General features: G+C 41.1%; 1 protein-coding gene across 1 annotated transcript in view; it reads left to right on the forward strand.

Moving 5' to 3' along the window:
- The window catches only part of LOC116391326 (exostosin-1), a 175,741-nt gene that overhangs the window by 124,295 nt on the left and 44,767 nt on the right, over window positions 1-6,679 (forward strand). The window lies entirely within an intron of this gene.

Here is a 6,679-nt window from a genome sequence, read left to right on the forward strand (position 1 = left end):
GTGTGTGTGTGTGTGTGTGTGTGTGTGTGTGTGTGTGTGTGTGTGTGAGGTGCCTTTTTAAAGTAATTACTGCCGATGCCATTTATAGTTTACACAGTACACTGCCTTTATAATGATAAATGTTTGGAGCCAGGAATCCCCAGACGTTAGTAAAGTTAGATAACTGTCCTGCTTACAGGATCATTGGGCCTCGTGCACTAATGTCTGCATAGCAATGCTCTTATACTCTGCGCTCAAACTTAGTGTGCACGCAAAATTACCGCCAGATTCATGACACGTAAGCAACAGACAATTTTGCTATTACCACCGTATGACAGTGAATCAGAATCATCCTAAATATACTAGTTATATACTATACTATACTTGTCAGAAAATACATTGGTACCTGAATTTATGTGTCATCTATCACATCTGTTGTTATTTTAAAATGTCCTCTGTATCCCTTTACTTACAGGCAAATATCTGTCTGAGGCAAATATTTTCTGGTGTGCAGCTGTATAAGATCTGTGTTATGTAACACAGTTCAGATCAGCAAATATTTGATCAAAGACTAAGTAGACATCAGAATCTGCTTTTAGTTATTTAACAGAAATGGATGAAAGAGCGCGTGGTTTGACCGTTTTAGATACACGGACACATTTTAGCCGTTCCTCAAGATGTTTTAAAGGCACCCTGTGTTGTTCATCGTGTGAACAAAGTCTCTGTTTACATTCAGTTTTTCTCACCAAAACACATTGTTTGTGTCCTTGAGCACCTAACTAAAATGTCGATGAATTTACTTCCTCATAAAACATTTGTAAAAAATCGTGGATTCACACATCACACCAGTCAGCGTCCTGTAAGGAGCCACTGGCAGCTACAGGCATTGTTAAAAATGGCGGCTCCTGAAGAGGTAAGTGTAAATGCTGCAATAGCATCAGTTATATCAGAACTGAAAAGTATTTTTTCACTGAAGGTCATCCAATCACCTGCCAGATATTTTTTTAAAGCGCTCGCCCTTCTCCAAACAGTTTCCAATGATGGAGAGTGAGAGTGTCGGCAGAGCTTAATTGCGTGTGCACTTTATAATCCCCCCCCCCCCCCCCGCTCTGTATATTGCTGCTTTTTTTGCACTTTACTTTGCCTTGAAGATGATGTTGAGAACATTTGCTGACTAAAAGATAAACTTTTCAAATACAATCTGACTCAGACAATAAACAACCGACTGCTACACAGAGCTGTATGTCATGTAATGTGTCCGTAAGGAGAGCTCTCACACTGTATTACTTTGGTGTGGGATATTTTGTGGTTTTTGGCTTTTCTCCTCAGATATAAAAACATATTTTTCACTAGTGTAAACCAGACCTTAGGGTCTACTCTGTAAGGCTACAAATCGATCCCTCACTCCTGAAACTATTTAGTGTCTGTGCTGAGAGAACCCATTTACTTTATAGTGAGCAACACGATTTGTTTTGTTTTTCAGCTAAAATGTTCTGAGTGATTCTCTGTGGCACATATTGATTTTTAATTCCTTCTTACTGGGTACCATCCAACTCTTGTCTTTCTCTTGTCTGTCTCACTGTCTGTTTCATGCACACAAACAGAGAAAAATACTTTGTTCCCTACCCATAGTCTCTACGTATACTACTCTCTTTAAAAAAGGAATTACTACCAGATTAGTTTAAGATTATTTTCACGCAGATTTGTTTTCCCCATGCATACAAAAGTTGTTGTGTGTCCTGCTGCAATCAAATACTGATCAGAACAGTTTAAGGTAATCAAGAGTGGAGGTAAATTGCAGATACAAGGCTCATTGTGCACCAGAACTTATGCAAGTAAAAATGGGACAAACTACACAGAAGGATCATTTGTTTGGGTGGCTACTTATGATCTGATTTTGTTTTTTAATATACAAAATAGACAGATAGAATCCTGGGTTATTGGTTGAGAATAAAAAGAAAACGATGAGCTCTGTACATTTCATATATGGTCAGTGCCACTTTGCGTCTGATACCGACGCACCGAGGTCCAATTGAGCATCTGTATGAAACGCACCGGGCTTTCGACTAACTAATGTCAACTCATCTGTTTTATTATTGGACGGTCAGAGCAATAAAGAGCACAGAAAAGTCTGGGCTGGTGGAAGGTGAGGACTGCTGTTCTTGTCCGTTGTGAAACCAATTCAAAGTTGACAAATTTTAGTCTGAATTTTAGTATTTTGGTATGTCATTTCCAGACTTAACTAACTGTAGTTACATAACATATACTCATTTTAACCCAAACCACAATCTTTTCCTTATCCTAAAGTTTTGTTTCCTGAACCTAACCAAGTACTTTTGTTGCATTAGTAATTCTAAAAACGAAGTAAACCTACTTAGTTTATTTTGAAAAGACGCTGTGCATATAACGAGCGTAAAAACTGACACGCCGTCCCTGACATAATCCAAAACTGACGCTAGAGAGGTACATAGAGCGTCACAGTTTGAAGAGTAGGGCCACCAACCAAACATCTTTATTTGACAGAGTTGTGAGTGACAATGTTTTCTATACACACATATACATACTGTACACATCTATTTCGACAAATGAAGGGATCCCACATGCAGTGCTGGCACATGCTCAAAACGTGTCTATAGATGGATAAACCCATACTCACATGCGCTTGAAAAAACAGAAAATGAATGCACATAGGTGTAAGAACAAAAAGAGGTGAAACACCCTCCGTACTTCCTTCACTGCCATGACTGAGGCAGTGAAGGAAAGCTCAGGCAGCTGAGGTAAAGCATGATGACAGATAAATGAGTTGAGAAAATGTGCTCTGAGAGGATCAGCCAGTGAGAGGAGTGAGGCTCCAATATCTGACTTGGACTCCTACAGTATGTCTCCTATTTCTTTAATCCTTACCTCTCCTGTTCGCCACCTTTTTTTCCCTCAGTTTTATCCCTTTTCTGTACATACATCTGATTCATTTTGATACTGAAAGGAATCCACAAACAACAGTTTATTGGAGCACTGTTGTCAAATGGTTTGGAGCATTTTGTTACTGTTATCTGTGTCAGGGTGATGGTGGCAACACACCTTGCTGAGCAGCCCGTATTTGTCCTGTTTCTTCAGTGCAGGATGTCTCTCCAGCTCCTCTCGGGACATCCTGGGATTCTCTCTTCGACAAGCTGGGGTGTCCCAGTTTCTCATGGGATCTACTCCCCCAGTATATCAAGCCCTGGCAAAAGCACTGACTTGTCCTTGACATTGATCACTGACCTTTTCAATTTCAAACGCAGTGTGTGGAGAGTGAGTTGACAAGAAAAATAGCAGCGGTTAAGAGCCCTGTCTATACACTGACATGTTGGGTCAACAAATGCAGTGAGCCGTTCTAATCCTAGATATTTCTGCAGGTGATGTCTTCAGACTGTGGCTGTTACTGTGAAAATGCTGTTTCGTCAAGTGGCTTTGAGGACCAATTTAAGGCAGACTTTAATGCAATACTTTGTGACACAATAATGGGTACGGTTTTACAATTTAGATACAGATAAATACCTAAAATGTAAGTAAATATGACTAAGTTTGTTTGGTCTTCTTTAACTACTGTCATGACATTAATTGAAGATCTTACTCTTTGTCTTTCCATATCATTGCTAAAAACAGTGGTTAAGAAAATAATTGAGACCAATACAAAAAACAAAAAGACAGCAGTGTCCTCTGTGTATCCAAGACAGCATACACTGCCACCAAGCTGCTCCCTGCACTATAAGTAATGCTGTGCAGCATTTGTTGCCATGTCACGTCTTGACCAGAATAGGGAGGAAGCTATGTTTTTCCTGGAGATGTAGAAGCCGGCAATACTTGAAAGGATCCCTGGGAGGCAACACCTACACATGGGAATGCTGCGCAAGAATACCAGGAAACACAGGCATGATGAGGCTGCTGTGACAGCTGAATCAAACAATGCCCAAGACATTGGCAAAAACTTGTGGCACCGATGACCAGAGAGTCTTGGAAGCTCCTCGGCGGTTGGAACATGTCAGTACAACATGGCAGACTCCGTGACGGGGAACCTCTCCTTATGTAGATATGAAGGGTGATTATACATTCATGGAACTAGTTATTAGTATTATATTCCACTTCTGCAAATAGGTCTTTCGAAATTCAACACACCTCTACGTTTTAACATAGCAATCAGATTTAGTAGATCACTTGTTTGTAACTAGATAGTTTGAAAAACTTATGAGGGACAATATGTTAAAGATGCATAATTCCTGTCAGGTCTTTGCAATGTTCATTGGCCTTGTAGTTTCTTGTTTTTGGTTCACTTAGAGGCTCTGGTCCCATCGGTGCCGAGTCCAGCTCAGTATCACGTATGCGCAAAGGGCCCTTGGGTGCTCAGTATTCCAGAATACGGGTACGGGCGGCAGCCCAGGACAAAGCAGCTCTACTTCATGTTCCCAGGCTCTTTCATTTGAGATAAAGATGACATCACAAAAACTCAGGGTCACATAAATGGGATTTTGTCATCGAACCATGAAACAGGGGAACCGTGTGGTGAAGATTTAATTGTAGTCAAACCAGTCGTGTGTTGTTGTTCCCAAATAACCATCTTTATGTGTGACGACAGGCTCTCTGTGTCTCAGCGGCGGTTAGAATGACCTTGTCTTTGGCCGACAAACTGGGCACCTGACATCTTATTTTGCTCTCATCCTCTTTCCCCTCCACACACACACACACACACACACACACACACACACACACACACACACACACACCCAGATAAACAGACACACAGGTGCAGTGACAGTAAGTGATATGCCAGACGTTCTCTCATCACAAAGACTTATCATACACAGACACACACATTGTAGAGGCAGGCTTTCCAGGCTGGTGGACACATGCACACACACACACACACGCACACACCCACACCTAAAACACACACACACAGGTGTCTAGTGGTGAGGTTGTGGGGACAGTTGATCCCCAGACAGATTAGGCTGCAATCTGAAATCTCCTCAGGCCAGCCCTGAGATCATCACACACACACACACACACACACACACACACACACACACACACACACACACACACACACACACACACACACACACAGCTTTAAAGTCACAGGCAGAAGTGACTTAACTCTTGACTAGTTAGTTGAAAAAGTTTGAGGAGAGCATGGAACAGTCCTACGATCAGAGAATTTTTATAAGGCAGCCATCTCCTTTTCAATATTTTTCAACAGAGCTTATCATCTTAAGACTCGCAGGTAACGCATTCCACATACTGTAACTGCTGCTGAATACCCATTCTGCTTTTGAATCTGAAGTGGCACACAATCAGTGGTGCTCCCTCCAGTTGGATAACTGTGGACGTCTCTAACCCGAGAAAAATAAATTCAGAAATATTTGGGTACCACATTTTTCACAGCTATAAAAGTTATACATTTTGATGAATGATACTCTCTCTCAAGGCTGATAAAATGAACAGGGAAAAATGTGTTTGGGCATGGACATGGAGGTAAAGAATTAACCTAATCTAGTTTGTTTTGCAGGTCTGTCTTAGGGATGCTAGTATACCATGAAGTGCAGGCTTAATAAAAGGAGATCAAGAGCATTTCTGACTATTAAAGTGGATATTCGAGCAAGAATTTAGATTTTTTTGACTGACCTTTGAGAGAATGCTTAATGCCATTCTCTCACCAGATAGTTTGTTGTCTAATATACAACATAAGTACATAACAGATTCCTTGGCTGTAACTTCAAAGTCATCTACTACCACTCCGAATCCAAGAAATGTCTTTCGTTTTGCATTTGACTTAAATTGACTCTGTTTTGCCAAAGTGACAGCTTGTTTTCTGTTAACCGGGTGCTAACTTTGTGGACTGAACTAAGTCATTTTTCTTGTAATTCATCATGAAAACAGACTAGGAGAGCTGAATCATCAGAAAGAAAAGTGGACATAAAAAGCTTCCCTGTGGGACCCCACATTTTAGAGGTTGTGGTTTGGACATGGTTCCTTTTACATCCACCACTTACTCTCTGCCCCCCTGCAGATGTGATAAGCTTCGTACCGCGCATCTATGCGGCGATTATGTTATCAAAGAGAAGAATAAGGTAAAAGTACATGTTGTGAATCCCTGAGTTCTTGGAGGTATAATTCTACTCACTGATCCTCTAAATAGAAAGGACAGGTTCATCACAGCTCTATTGTTACTGCTGTTAATCCAAGGTATTTCAAGCTGCTGCTAGAAGGAGGAAGATGCAGGGAGTATATGATACTTGACAAAATCACTCAAAATCTGCCAACCCTTCACTGATACCTGCCTCACCCTGCCTTAAAGGTTTGCTAACTCGCACTGACATAATTTTGCCGGTAGAATTTAAGTATCGGCCTTCACCTTCATCTCACCTCCCGGAGAAGACACACCATGCTGTCAGATCAATAGTTTAGTGAAACCCTCACTAAAGGTAACCCTGCGTGGAGGATTCTCTCTTCACATATCTTGATCAGACGAGATGTGTTAAGGGCCACTGGTGTGGATTGCTTTTTTCTTTCTCCAGCACATATCATTATTTATCAGCTGTGTAAGTGCTGAAGCTACCGCTCTGTCTTCTAGAAGCTAGAAGCTTCCTGAAAATGCTAAGAAATTACAAAAAGGCATAAAAGCTTGAGTTATTTTGTGGAGGTTTGACTATCCTCTGCTCTCTCT

This window comes from Anarrhichthys ocellatus, unplaced genomic scaffold, assembly GCF_004355925.1.
Source record: "Anarrhichthys ocellatus isolate YVR2014 unplaced genomic scaffold, GSC_Weel_1.0 scaffold25, whole genome shotgun sequence".
Classification (NCBI taxonomy): Eukaryota; Metazoa; Chordata; class Actinopteri; order Perciformes; family Anarhichadidae; genus Anarrhichthys; species Anarrhichthys ocellatus.